The sequence below is a fragment of the Ursus americanus genome, chromosome 25 (genome assembly GCF_024610735.1).
Source record: "Ursus americanus isolate L20-20 chromosome 25, mUrsAme1.1.p, whole genome shotgun sequence".
NCBI lineage: Eukaryota > Metazoa > Chordata > Mammalia > Carnivora > Ursidae > Ursus > Ursus americanus.
The window spans coordinates 37,593,115-37,608,592 of record NC_142151.1 but is presented as its reverse complement, the minus strand read 5'-3'; the positions used below and the strand labels follow the sequence as shown (position 1 = coordinate 37,608,592).

The 15,478-nt window shown below is 39.4% G+C and overlaps 1 long non-coding RNA gene across 1 annotated transcript in view; it reads left to right on the top strand.

Annotated features, from left to right (window-relative positions):
* Positions 1 to 6,916: 6,916 nt before the first annotated feature.
* LOC123794829 (uncharacterized) overlaps positions 6,917 to 15,478 on the top strand; it is a 51,435-nt gene continuing 42,873 nt past the window's right edge. Inside the window, exons 1-2 of the long non-coding RNA XR_015721673.1 lie at positions 6,917 to 7,144; positions 10,919 to 11,010. This is a non-coding gene — a long non-coding RNA (uncharacterized LOC123794829). The remainder of the gene's footprint in view (positions 7,145 to 10,918; positions 11,011 to 15,478) is intronic.

Here is a 15,478-nt window from a genome sequence, read left to right as displayed (position 1 = left end):
TGTAGGGGCATTGGCACCATGGCACAGCAGTGGTGGTCAGGCATTTTTAGCAGCAGAACTGTTTTTTCAAATAATTTTTATTGGGTTTATTTGTTCAATGTGAATATATATACATAATATATATATACTATGTATATACACAAAAATAATATGAATATACATATTCTGGATTGGTCTCTAGATTCATCTCTAAAGTCCCTCTGATGGTCTTTAAAGTTGTTTGGCTCTAGGTTTGCCCCTGAAGTCTCAGCATCTGTGCTTTTAGAAGGACTCTGTCATTGCTGGGAGGAGCTCTACATGACCCGGGGGGTTTCACTGTTCCCACCTTTAGTAAAAGGTGCTGATAATCTCTACAAGCCAAAAATCTACATGTCAACTGTGACAGCCTTTCCTCTCCTTTATCCCCACATTTAATTTACCACTGACCTCCATCAGTTCTAGCTCCTAAATATCTTGCCTGAGTATCCTTATGTTTTGCTTTCTACCACCACCTCCATACCCTACATTACTAGCACTTGGACTCCAGGAAGAGCCATCCAGAGATGTCATTATTCACTCTTGCTCCCCTGAAATTACTCTCCATAAAGCAGCCAGAGTAGACTTTTAAAAACATAGATCCGGTGAGAGATTCCCTAGTTTTGAACCCTTAAGTGTCTTCCCATTGACCGCCTCTTCAGGCCCATCTCTTACCTCTGTCTACCTAGAACCCAACCATACTGGTCTCCTTTCAGTTCCTTTACTGAGTAATGTTCTGTTCAACCTCAGGGTCTCCACACCTGCTATTCTTTACTCTCTTACTCCCTCTGCCCGACTGTTCCTTTTTAGTCTTTAATTCTTGGTTTTTGTTTACAGAATGAAATGCTGAGTATTTATCATATTCCGGATACTGTGTTACTTGTTCAGAATACAGATAATGAAAAGACATAATCCTGTCCAACAGACCTTATAATCTAAGAAGGGATACTGGCATTAAACAAGTAATCCTCAAATAATTGCTATTGTGATAAGTTATAAGCTGAAATGCAGGAAGATTTCAGGGAGTAAAATGGGGGTATTCATCTCATCTTGGAAACACAGGGAAAAACATTGTGGGAAGAATATTTAAGCTGACTGTCATAGGATGAAAATTATTCTTTAGGTAAGAGAGATAAGAAAATTCTAAGCCAAGGAGAAAGCATGTACAAAGGTCCTGAGGCTAACAAGAATTGAAGGGGACCTAGTTCTAGAACATGAAAAGTAAGAGAGACATTGGCTTAGAGTAAGCTGAAAATAAAGGAATGGCCCAGATTATGTAGAGTCTTGTAGGCCTTGGTAAGCATTTTGGTCATCGAGGAATTTAGGTTTAAAAGTGTCTTTTCCTCCAGGAAGCCTTCCTTCATTCCCCAGACTGGTAAGGCAACTGGTCCCTAAGCCGTGCTCTGAAATCACACACATATTGCTCCATAGTCTCTTCTTTGCTGACCTTCTTAATTGCCTTGTCTGTTTTCCCTGCTAGCCCAAGAGCTCCATGGGGGTAAGAACTTTTTCTCCTTCATCGTTGTTCCTCTGTGCCTAGCACAGTGCTTGGAATACAATAAGAGTCCAATATATGTGTGTTAAATAAATGAATGCCTCTCCTTCTCTGCCACTATCTAATCACAGGCTCTTCTAGTGCTTCCCAGAAGTGTGGAGGTCACCAGGTATTCTAGCAAAGGCCCTATTCATGGATCATTCTCCTTGATCATTGGGATAGCCTCTTCCCTGCCCTCCTGACTTCTATTCTCTTGCTTCCCCACACCATCCTTCTCACTGCTCCCTGGAGTACTATCTTAAAGTAAAATTTGGATCATGTCTCGAGAAAAATGTTTTTTTACCCTCACATACCCTCTATTACTTCTCAGTGCCCACGGAATAAACGTTAAGCTCCTTTGCTGCTGTCCTAGATCGTCCATGAATTGGCCCCGACCTATCTTTCTAGTCTTATCTATCTTTCAATTCATGTATTCTGACCTCCTATCATAGCCGACTTCCCCAGCATGTCAGATGCTCAGATATGCCCCACTCTGGTTGTGGTGCCAAGCAGGAATGCACTTTTCTTTCTTCCCTGCCTGTTAATGTTTGGCTCATCCTTTGCTATCCAGAAGAATCCCAGCATTCTGTTCTTTTTACTCTGTTCCCATAGCCCAGTGGTTCCCAAAGTATGGTCCCTGACCAGGAGCAAAGCAGCAACCTGTTTGATACGAAAATTCTTAGGTCTCACCATAGACTCACTGAAAACCTGGAATGCTGGGATGGGTGGGGGGACAATCTGTAGTTGAACAAACCTTCCAGGTGATTGTCATGCACATTAATGTTTGTCCAGCACATTGCTATACTTCTAGTTTAGGATTTTAGAGTGCATTAAGTTCTGGTTAATTATTTACTTGTCAGTATCCCTTATTAGGTAAGTAGCCTGAAGCCAAGAACCAGATTGTATCTATTTTATTTCCACTACAGTGAAAAAAAAATGGCGATGAAATACAGGGCAGTTATGGATAGTTGATGCTGCTCTTTTTATTCCTAACGCAATTTAAGGTTTCTGTCTCTGCAAATAAATTTATTCGGAAAGGAAGATAAATTATGTTATACGTTATATTACATTACACTATACTGTATTTCATTACACACACATACATATATATGTATCTCTATATATATATATAAACATATATATATAAACATATATATATATATATCACTATAGTAATTAATTCACCTGCAACATTCTTAATGATGAATCTTGGATTTGAATCTTAGGAACCTGATAAGAAGAAAGTTTTCTACGGGGAGACTGATTTGTCTTGCCTAGTTAGGATTTAGGATTTTTAGCACTGCTTCTCAGACTTCAACATAAATATGAATCACCTGGGATCTTTTTAAAGTGAAGTTTCCTGATTCAGTTGGTCTGCGGAGAGGCCCAAGAGTCTGTCTTTCTCGCAGGTTCCCAGGTGGTGCTTCTGGTCTGAGTGGGCCCCAGAGGAAATTTTACAACCTACCTATTTGCACACTAGCTATGTAGCTTTTTCTTGCACAGGGGATTTGGCATGAGTACAACTTCTTTGTGGTATTTTTATTCATGCATGGGTCAAAGGCCCTGGCCAATGGTTCTCAACCCTGGCTACACTTTTGAATCACCTGGAGGTGATTTTAAAAAATACCAGTGCCCAGGCTCTACTCTCTGAGAGTCGAATTTAATGAACCACAGCCCTAGGCAATGAAGTAAAACAGGTGCATAAATTGCTGTTATGTTCTACACAGCAGATCTATGACAAGTCCGCCCTTGAGAAGTTTTTCGTCTAAATGATAAGATGGTACAATGCATATTAACAAGGACTTAACATTAAAATTATTAAAAGGAAAAACAAAAAGCAAACTTTGTTCTTGGTATAAAATATGACAGACCACCTACTTTGTAGGATGGAAATCAAACAGTAGGACTGCTAGCATGTGTACGTTTCTCTGAAAATACTCCTAAGGAAATTGTTATTTGGAAGAATAGAAATCTTGCCTACTTGCTTGGATGATGAGGTTAGACCATCGTTATTTGTGAATATGGCACATTTGAAGATATTATAGCCGAAGTATATTGGATTATGTTCCAATTCTTTATCTCATACCTTGTTATAGAATTACGAGACATCTATGCTCTTACTGTGTTGACTTTGCAATGCTTCCCACAAGAGCAGGAACAGCATATTTTCTTGTCTTATTGATGTTGGGCTGGACCAATGGAATATCACAACACAGACTTCAAATGTTCTTGAGTGATTTTGCTTGGCTTCTTGTACTGTAGCCATTCCATAATAAGATCACACCAAGGGGGGCACCTGGGTGGCGCGATCGGTTAAGCGTCTGCCTGCTCGGGTCATGATCTCAGAATCCTGGGATCGAGTCCCACGTCGGGCTCCCTGCTTCTCCCTCTCCCTCTGCCCCACTCTGCTCTCTCTGTTGCTCTCTCCCTCTAATGAATAAATAAAATCTTCCAAAAAAAAAAAAAAGATTACACCAAGGATAGTAGAGGTTCTGACTCACCTCCAGAAGACTGGGGTGCAGCTCAGACATTTTTAAATATTAAACACAGGTAATTCACCGACCTCTCCGTTTAAGGGACTAGAAAATTAAACAGATAATGTAGATGCATTTTGTCCAATACATTTAAGTTCTCTTAATCAATGACACATCTGAAATACATTTTATTGGATGATTTCTGTGATGGAATCCTCACTGTTTAATTGAATCACCTGGAGGTGACACAATCATTAGTGTTTTATAAAGTCAGAGTATTAAGTTTGGAAACTTCTTTATTTTGAGAATATGATAGTATCTCTTTTTTGTTTAAATTGTTTCTTTTTCGAAATGACGTGATAGTTGGTTAACTATGGTTTTTTTTTTTCTTAGTGGGAAATTGAAAGTTAGGAATCTTATCTATGTTCCTGATTTCGGTGGAGTGCAGGAGTAGGTGCAGAATTTTCAAGGCATATGAATCCAAAAGCTAGGAAACCACCTTTATAATCCATTAACTTCACCCAATGTAGATAAATCAAATTTAGAAGAAGACGAGTATTAGCTGAGGATTAAATGAACCTGTAGTCGAAGGTCCTTCCCCTTGGCTGGTAGGACAAGCAAAACATACCCTACAAGAAACCCATACTAATTAGGTGTTACACCAGAGCGCTGTATTTGCCATCAGTTTTTGTTTTGCTTGTTTCGTGAACTTATCTTAAATTGGTGAGGCTTCTCTGCAGACATCAAGGATGGATAAAATAGATTTTAGCTAAGCAAATGCAGTGTTTACAACAAACCACGCCTAATCATGTAAAGATGTCAAAATCACTCCTCCTAATAGTGTTATGAGGTGTTCTAAAATGATAAGCTGTTAATTTCTCTTTCGGGGGTTTCTAGCTGACTGTCAAAATAATGGTAATATCACTGGATATATTTTCAATATTAAAAAAAGATTGGCAATATCTTTATAAATACGCAGTACTGCAGAATGGAGACAAATCGTACCAGGTGGCTATGAATAGACTCCTCTGATTATTGTTTGGTGGGGCATTAACTCCTTCACCATGAGGCAGCTGTGATGGGGCAGAAACACAGGGACCGGCAAGACCTGGCCACCTATGTGACCTTGGACAAGTCACTTAATCTCTCTGAACTTCAGTTTATTTATCTATAAAAGAAAGGATTTAGAGTAGGTGGCTTTTAAGAACTGTACCAGATATGAATTCTATAATATTATTTACATTCATTTAATAACATTTCTAAATGAAAAAAAAATGAGGTTAGTCTGGCCAAGTTATTCCTCAACACTTTCTTGGTAAGGCAGTGTTTTTGCAAATGAGGAAACAGAACCACAGAAGGGTTAATCAGCTTGCCCCAAATCACACAAAAACCTTATACTTGATCTTTTGAATCCAATTTAAAATCTATGTAGATCTATTTTTCCAAAAGAACAGCTTCAAAAAAATTTCTATTATCTACATTTTACTTCAGCAGATATTAAAATTATTTTTACCCTTTTAAAGTGGCTTTTTAAATCATGGGGCATTTTCTGATTCACAATAGAAAATAAACTATTTCTAAATACTAAGTGCCCTGACTTTAAAGAATCTTTACATTTTCCCTTTAAAAGATAAACAAAAACCAGGGCACCTGGGTGGCTCAGTTGGTTAAGTGTCTGCCTTTGGCTCAGGTCATGATCTCGGGATCCTAGGATCGAGGCCCGGGTCAGACTCCCTGCTCAGTGGGGACCCTGCTTCTCCCTCTCCCTCTGCTCCTCCCCCTGCTTGTGCTCTCTTGCTCTCTCTCTCTCTCTGTCAAATAAATAAGTAAGTAAGTAAGTAAATAAATAAATAAATAAATAATTCTTTGAAAAAAATAAAAGATAAAAACCAATCCAATAAGCTAAAAAACTACTTGTTTTTTCCAGTTATTATATGTGCATGTCTGTGTGTGTCTATGTGCCTGGGTGTATGTATATGAATACAGAGAGGAAGAGGCTATGTAATTTTGTTTTCTCCCATTACTTTTTACTTGCATTCATTATAATGTAGAAATTATCTGATATCTATAAAATATTGCCCAGATGAAACCCAGCTAGCCTCAGTTTTCGTAAGTAGATTGAACCACAGAGGTGTTAACTGACTTTCTCAAGGTCACACAGAACTTTACAGTCAAGGCTGGGATTAGAATCTAAATTTCCTGACCCAGTGCTTTTCTCCCATAGGCTGTTCTTTCACAGACGGTTTATGTTACTGCCTCCTTTGCAGGCAGGATTCGGGGACTCTCGTGAAACTCTTCATTAACAATCACAGCATCCTTGGACGTGGCTACAGGTGACATTCCCAGGCAATAGATGATGGGTTTTGAACAGGAAATCAGGGAAGTTAGAGCATAAATTCACAGGAAAATAAGGTGTGAGGACAGGCTGGACTTTTACTAACAGTCAAGCTGAGGCTTTCATGTGGGGATTCCATTTTTTTCCCCTCAGCTCATCACTCCACCTCCACCAAGCATTTGGTTTTAATCTGGTGCTGTCCCTGGGACTAATATTCAACAGCCTAAGATCTTGTCTTTTCTGTTTGGATTTTTTTTTTTTGGCGGGGGGCCTCTTAAAGCAGATTTCAGTGTATTTTATAAGAACTCCGTTGATGGTACTGCATAAATGGTATTCAAACAAGTTTCCTCAATCCTAATTAGAATATTGTTTTATTACGCTGCACATTTCCTAAATCTCACACTAATTAAACGTATATTGTACTTCATTATTACCCACGAACAACTATCTGTACTCAAGATTTATGGCTGTGTACTGTGGTGGTTGATGACTGTATCAGCATTTCAATTTCAAATGCATTTCGGAGGTTTAGAGCTTATCTGGAAAATTAATTGCAGCCGAAAACCTGGCACAGCCTGTTCTTACACAGACCAGCCTGGGGCCCTCCTGCTCCCGGCTCCCTTTTCTGGAACAGCTGCCAGGGGAGTGGAGTGAGGACTGGAAGAGGGGAATAAAAGCAGAGTGGATGGGGGAGAGCAGAGTGCCACTCTTCTCAGACCTTTCTACCAATCGCCGGAGTCTGCTTCTGGAGGGGCAGTGAGAACTCTTCTCTGCTTAATGACCACAGTAAGTGGACAGAAGCCTGAGTTCCCAGCCCTGCATTAGCAAGCCAGCCAGCCAGGTGTTGGCCGCTGTCAACGTTGGCAGCTTTTTCCCTTTGTTTATTTTTTAAGCAAAGATTTCAGAGTTTTGTGGGGCTTCTTTTTTCTTTTTTTCTTTTTGGTTTGTTTTTAGTTGATCTCAGCTACAGGGTTTCAAGATATGGATGTGTTTGTTGGCTTAGAAGCAGATAGATGACCCTTGAAGGCAACTGGACTTTTTCCTGCCAGCTTTTCCCTCAACTTTTCCAAAGGCAGGGCTGGGAACAACGAAAGACAGCTACTCTGGCTAGTGGCCTTGCAACCCACGTATTCAGCATTCTGCTTTGTGCCTTTAATTGTACTCTGCCTAGCAGCATAAAAGAGCAGTTTCCAAGGGGAAAAACAGGAGAGTTTACTTTGTTTTTTTGTTTGGTTGTTTTTTTTTTTCTTTTTTTTTACTAATTTAGCAGGAAGGTCCTGGTAATAGACTAGGAACTTTTAGTTCATCACGGATACTGAAAAGCAAAAACTCCCTGTTGAATTCAGGGGGCTATTTGGTTAAAGAGCAGCCAACAAACATCAGGTTAAGTAAGTGGAATGGAAGAACTGGAAGTAGAGCTGAATATTGTGAGAGGTCGGAATTATAAGCTGGGAAGTCTTCAGGAACCAGGATTGCCATTCTTGGTCCTCTCTCTCTTGCCCGTGCTTTGCTCCTCTCTCTTTCCACAGTGTATTTCATTTCTACCTCTTTTGAGACAGCTGCTTTACCCTCTGCTTTTTACTGTGATCGGGTTCTCTGAGTGTGCTCATCTACGCAGTTCCCAAAGTCCCAGCCTTGAGGGTCTACGTGACTCTCCAGTTCCAGGGAGTACCACTAATTACTACAGTCTGCGATCTCAGTTTAAATTAAGACACAGGCTCTAATTGACTCCGCTTGGGTCAGCTGTCCAGCCCATGTCTAATCAGTTTTGATGAGTGTGATGGCACCATGACCACTAAATGCATGACTTACTTTTTCAGAGTCTACAAAAGCAGCATTGCCAAGAAAGAGGGTGTTGGCTGGGCACCTAGTGACCCATCCTAATTGTGATGTCATAGGATCCAGTATTACTCACACACACACACACACACACACTGGAAATGTCTAAATGGCAAGCAAGTGGTAACTATACGAAAAACAGCTCATAGAAAAATAGTTTAATTCATTGGCTTCTAAGCATGAGAGGGCATACATACCCTTGGAGTGCCTATTAAAAATGCAGATGCCACAGCTCCCTCCAATCATCTCTGGGGGTAGCAAGCAGGAATCAATACTTTTTAATAAGCCCTTCAGGTGAGTCCAGTGACAGTGGTCCACATACCTCATTTTCAGAAGCCCTGGTTTCTCAGCTGATTCTTAACACATATTCAGGTGGAACGAGTGACTAGTGGTGAAGAATGTCTGTGACGATACTTAGTGATGGTCACGTACAAAGACCCCTGACTTCCCCATAGTGACTGGAACAGGTTAGGGAGTAAGAATGAATTGTGTCCTACGTCTGAGCTTCGACTGTGATTTAGTGGTGGGTGTGTATGAACAGTTCAGGGGCGTATTCAGAGAAACTCCAGGCGCCTTCATTTTACTAGGTGTAGTTCCTATCTGGAAAAGAAAAGGTAAGTTAATTACGAAATAACGCAGTCGTGTTAGGAACGCCATAGCAGTCGGCACGACAGTAGAACGTGCCAGAGCTGATTACATTAGCTTGCCTTGGAGGATTGATACGAAACTGTCAGGAGTGACATAAAAGAACTTATAGTGCCATTATTCCGACCTCACGGGAGCGTCATCCGAGAGGATAATTTAATTTCCTTCATCCTTGTTTCCAGGGTTTCATACCTTCCTGAAAACGCCATTTTAAAGTGCACAGATTAAAGAATTTTCAACCCCCCCCCAAGTTAAAAATCTGCTGTACAGTTGCAAGCTTGCTGTTTCGTGTGTGTTTGAGAATGGTTTCAGGTTAGCTGGTGGGCCAGATATCTACCCGCCAACTCCCAGGGCTCAGCCTGTTTTACTGGCTGGAAAAAACAAAGCAGTTGAGGAAGAACAAAATTAAAAAGAAATTAAGATACGAGCTTCGTACAGCCAAGTACATCATCATCTTTCCACATGAAGCTCAGAGGGCGGTTTTTCCAGGCGCACACGGGAGCGTGGCACCTGTGCTCATTTAAATGATTACACATTCAACAACATTTGAATGTGCGATGTGCAATCATTTGAATCACTCATTATACATTAAAATAAACTGACACAAATACAACTCGTTCTTTGCTGCTTTTGAGAAACTAAGTAAATTAAAGAATGAAACGAAGGTGATGCTAGGCTGAAGATTTGACATACAATAGAGTCAGAAAATTCCGAATTTTTGACTGTGATCAGATAACGTTCAGCGCTGGTGTGCAATTAGAAAAGCAGCAAGAGGAACAACAGTGTGTGTTCCTTGTCCTGGGCCACCACACCCACGGCTCCCAGACCGCTTCTCACTGGGCTTTGGACCCTACCACGGAGGACCACGTAGCGCAAAGGGAAACAGCAGGGAAAAAACCTTAAAAAAAAAAAAAAAGCCAGTGGAAAGAATGTAGTCCTCCAGGGAAGTACAGGTGTTTTGCCCAGCTCCCCCCATTATAATTGTTTGTGATCACCGTCTCTTCCTTTTTATGGCTAATGATTTTTACACCCGACTTGAATGGGACTTCTGACATTAAATCCACTGAAACTGTGTTTTCAAGGTTTATCACTTTGACAAATCCAAATTTCCTCTTTTTTTCCCTTTCTTGACCTGTTAGCATTTGAAATGGATGACCCCTGCCTCCTGCCTGAAACATTTCTCTTGCTTTCCACGGTAACACACAATTGTAGCTTTCCTTTCTCATGATAGTTCCTTCTGAGCCCTCTCCTCCTCCTCCATATTAAAATCTGAAACTTATATGTGATGAAAACAGAACTCTTAATTTTATACCTACCTCTCCTAAACAATATCATCTCCATCCGCGTATTGCTCAGGCAAAAAATGTTCTTAACTCCTGTCTTGCCCTCTCTTCATCGCATGTTCAATTCATCAGCAAGTCCATTCAAGACTACACCCAAATGTTTCCCAGTCCATTGGGCTACCTTATCCTTCCCCCTGATGATTATTATAGCTAACAGGTTTCTCTCCTTCTAGTAGTAGTCAGTGTTCTTTCCCTCCAATTTTATCCATCTTTACTGATATCACCCTTGTCAATCAGCATCATATTTTTCCTGGCTACTGTAATTACCTTTTAATTGACCTCCTAACTCTACAACCAAAGAGATCCTCTAAAAAATACAAAGAAGTTTTGGCATTTCTTATAATAGCTTCCTGTTATATTTAGAATAAAATTTGGGCTCATCATAGCATACAAAGCCTTAAGCAATCTATTTCTGAATTCCATGACAATGTTTTCTACAATTCTTCATTTCACAGAATGTTCTTTTAAAAACTTAAATCAGAACTTTGTCATTCCTCAGATTAAAAACCTTCAAAGTTTAGTAATCCTTACCACATTGTACAACGTTACATCTGTTAAGAAAATTCTTGGCTCTAAGTAATGGAAAAACTAATTAATGATGTCTTAAACAAAAAGGGATTAATTTTCCTCAAAGAACAAGAAATCCTGAGTAGACAGTTGGTGGTATTGGTGTAGCTATTCAATGATTCCATGAAGTAATCAGATTCTTTTTTTTTTTCTCTCCCATCCTTAGTATGTTGGTGTTTGACCTTATGCCTACCACCTCATGGTCCTGAGATGGTTTTTAAAGTTCCAGACATCACATCTATATCATCCATGTTCAAGGTAAGAAAAAGGTAGAAGACGTAGGCTCTGTAACAATAAGCTCACTCCTGCCCCAGGGCCTTTGCACTTATTTCACCAGCTTGAAAGAGTTTTCCCCAGATTTTCATATGGTTTGCTTCTGGTAGCTATTGAGGTCACAATACAAATATCTCAAAGAGAAGAGTTACGAATCCAAAGTAGCACCTCTTCGTTTACTGTAACTGTCTGTCTGTTTTTCGTACTGAAATCTATATTCACTTTCTATGGCTGCTATAACTTTAAGTGTCAAAGACCAGGTGGCCCAATGTCTTCCTTCAGGCTGCTGTAACAAAAATACCATAGACTGGGTGACATACATTACCAAAATGTATTTCTCACAACTCTGGTGGCTGGAAAATCCAGTATCAAGATGCCCATTGATTTAATTCCTGGTGAGAACCCTCTTCCTGGTTTGCAGATAGACACCGTCTTGTTGTGTCCTCATGTGGCAGGGAGAAAGAAAGGAAGCAAATTATTTTGTGTCTCTTCTTATAAGGGCACTAATACCACCGTGGAGGCTTTACTCTTAGGATCTAATTATCTCCCAAAGACCCTATCTCCAAATGCCATCACACTAGGGACTGGGTTTCAACATCCGAATTTGGGGGTACATATTCAGTCCACAGCACTCAAACAATAGAAATTTATTGTCTTCTAGTTCTGAAAGCTAGAAGTCCAAGATTAAAGCGTCAGCAGGGTTGGTTCCTTCTGAGGGCTGTAAGGGAAAGAGCTGCTCCAGGCCTCTCTCCTTGGCTTGTAGATGGCCATTTTCTCCCTGTGTCTTCATATTGTCTTCCCTTTATAAGTGTCTGTATCTACATTTCTTCTTATAAGGACACCAGTCATATGAGATTAGGGTCCACCCTAATGACCTCATTTTAGTGTGATTACCCTTGTAAAAAAATACCTATCTCCAAGGTCATCTTCTGAGGGATGGGGGTTAATAATTCAAAATATGGATTTCAGAAGAGGACACAATTCAATTCATAACAAGCTCAATAAATATGTGCTAAATGAATGGATGGATTTGAATCCATAGCCACCATTTACTGAATGTTTCCAAAGTGTCAAGTGCTACATGGAGCTCTTTACCCCCTCTCCTTTAATTCTCACAGTAATCCAGTGAAGAGGGTTCTACATGTATTCTCTTTTAAAAGTGGGAAAACCATATCTACAGATATAGTGAGGAAAAGGGCAATACTGTGGAGGCCAGGAAAAAATAAAGGCTGGGATGTCTCTAGCAAAATACTGAAGAAACTTCCTTTGAGACATCTTCATTACCTTTGGCCACATTGGATCGTAACTAGGTAAGAAGCCTGAATAGTGAATTTAGACAGGGGGCAGCAAACTGGTTTCTGTGAAAAATGTATTTTAGGCTTCCAAGTCACATGGTTTCTGTTATAACTTCTCTGTCATTGTAGTATGAAGCAGCCATAGATAATACATAAACAAATGACTGTGGTTGTGTTCCAATAAAACTTTATTTATAAAAGCCAGTGGCTAGCCAGATTTGGCTAATGACCCATAGTTTGCTAAAGCCTTGGTTAAAGAAATTTTTGCTTTGATTTTTCTGTCCTTTCATTTTCCTAAAAGCAAATTAATTTCATGAATTTAGAAAAGTTATGCTGACCTGCATATGCCCAGCATTTGTGTCCCTCTTTTAGAGAGAGTTGTACTACTCCCTTCAAAATCTGGGAGACACTCAGAAAGTCCACAACTGTCCTCCAAAATGCTCTCACCTCTGGAAAGTTTTTTGTCACGTCACGTTACATCATGAACGTATTTCCTCAGTGATGGCAGAAGAGAGCTGTGGGGACAGAGGAGAAGTCAAAGGGACAGAAGCTAAAGCTAGCAAGCCTGAGGTTCAGTCCTGGCTGAGGGATGGACAGACAACAGGCTTCAGTGCCTACTACTTCAATTCTCCACGAGTTGTTTCCTTGCCTGAAGATATCAGAAAACAAATATTCAGACAAGGATGTAGTCCTTACTAAACCTTGGAGGTGACCTGGATAAATATACTTGATAAATAGGCAAGGTAAGAGTAACCTGATTTAGGGGTGCTAGAGAAGTTTCCCCTGTTGCCTGAATATTTATGTATTTTCAACTCATGAGTCCCTGTGCCCCATGTCAGCCTTTGATGAGTTTCTTGTATTTTCTGATTATAAACCTTAAGGACTCAGCCTGGGTTTTTGTTGTTGTTGTTTGTTTTGTTTTGTTTTTTTTCTCTTCTCACATCTGCCATACTTCATTGTAGTCCATGGGGGTCTTCTTTTTTCAAGTCTAGACACCAACCAAGATGGAGTTTCCATCTGCCCCACCATTCACCCTTCAGTGGCAGTGTCCTTGTGGGCCCATGTCCATTGCATTTTAAACAGCTTGCTTCTAAAGCAGCCTGGAAACAAGACCTAACAGAAGTGAATATGGGAGTTTATAGGATAACATAAAGATCTTATAATAGTGGACCCTGATCTAAGACTTCTCCATGTTTTCATTTTCATTTAAGAAGAAAAAAACTCATTTTTTTCTTATTATAACAGTAACACACGGTAATATGTTAAATACCCTGAAAATCCATCCAATACAAAATCCTAGGAATGCTAGATTAAATATGACAAACATCTTTAAACACATAGCTGAAATGATAAGAATATTAGAGAAATCTCCAGGGGCCAAAAACAAAGAGGGAGCTGCAAACCTGTGTGGTTCATCCTGAAGTTCTTCCTGAAGCACTGACTTCCCAGGGAGCATCTGTCAATTCTAATAATCACCAGGCTTTCGTTTTAATAGTTGAATAGTAGCTACAAGATGAGGTTTTAGAGCATTCAGGATGGGGAATTGGAACTTTGAGACCCCTCCACAGCCAGTACCTCAGAAATACATTCTGAAGGAAGGAATGAACTTGAAAAAAAAATCCACCTGCTGGTAAAAAGAAATGAAAATGACACTTGCTTATCAGGGCCTAAACTCCAGACTGAAAAAAAAAAAAAGTAATCAAGGCCTTCCCATGTGTGGGTTTGGGGTTTGAATTTTAGACCACCTGAATGTCTAGGAAACCCTAGTCTGAGGAGTTAAAGTGGTTCTTGTTTGAGAGGACCGCAGGACATGTGGCAAAAGCAAGTGCACATTCCCCACGGAGGCTTGCCTCCTTACTCAGGCTCTGCAGGATTCTTATAGATTAAACCCCAAATAAGACTTCACAGGTCAAAATTTCAAAACACATAGGAAAACCAGTATGTATGACAATGTTAGCAGATACAATAAAAGCAAAATTAGATACCCAAGACCTTTTGATATTGAATTATTACATACAGGATGTAAGTAGATTTTAATATGTCTCTTTGCCAGTACCACACTGGTTACCGTACCTTTAAAATCAAGAAGTATGAAACCTCTAACTTTGTTCTTTTTCAAGATTGTTTTGGCCATTATGGTTCCTTGGGATTCCATATGAATTTTAGGATGGATTTTCCTAATTCTGTGAAAAAGTCACTGGGATTTTGATAGAGATCACATGGATTCTGGAGATTGTTTTGAGTAGTATTGACATTTTACCAATATTAAGTCTTTGAATCCATGAGCACAGGATGTCTTTCCATTATTGATGTTCTCTTTAAATTTTTTCAGTAATATCTGGATTTCGGTGTACAAGTCTTTTACCCCTTAGATAAATTGATTTCCAAGTATGTTCTTGTTTTGATGCTACTGCAAATGGAATTTTCTTAATTACCATTTCAGATTTTTCATTGTTGATGCATAAAAAAAGCAACTGATTTTTGTGTGTTGATTTTGTATCCTTTAACCTTGCTAAATACATATCCTAATATTTTTGTGTGTGGAATCTTTAGGGTTTTCTACATACAAAATCATATTATTTGTGAACAGAGATAATTTTTCTACTTTCTTTCTAATTTGGACACTCTTTATTTCTATTTTTTGCCTAATTGCTCTGGCTAGGATTTCTAGTACTTTGTTAAATGAAAGTAATGAAAATAGACACACTTGTCTAATTCCTGATCTTAAAGGGAAAGCTCTCAGTCTTTTACCATTAAATGTGTTAGCTCAGCTAAGCTTTTCAGAATATTGTCTTTTTTATGTTGAGGTAGTTACCTAATAGTGCTAGTTTTTTGAGTGTTTATATATAATAAGGAGGTGTTAAATTTCATCAAATGCCTTTTCTGCATCAATTGAGAAAATCATAGGTTCCTCTCACCCCCCTTCTATTAATGTGGTATATTACATTGATTAATATTTGTTTGTTGAACCATCCTTGCATTCCAGGAATAAATCCCACTGGGTCATGGTATATAATCCTCTTAATGTGCTGTTAAATTCTGTCTGCTAGTATTTTTCTTGAAGATTTTAACAGCAATATTCATCAGGGGTATTGTCTGCAATTTTCTTGTAGTAGTCTTTGTTGAGATTTGGTATCGGTGTAATGCATAGAATGAGT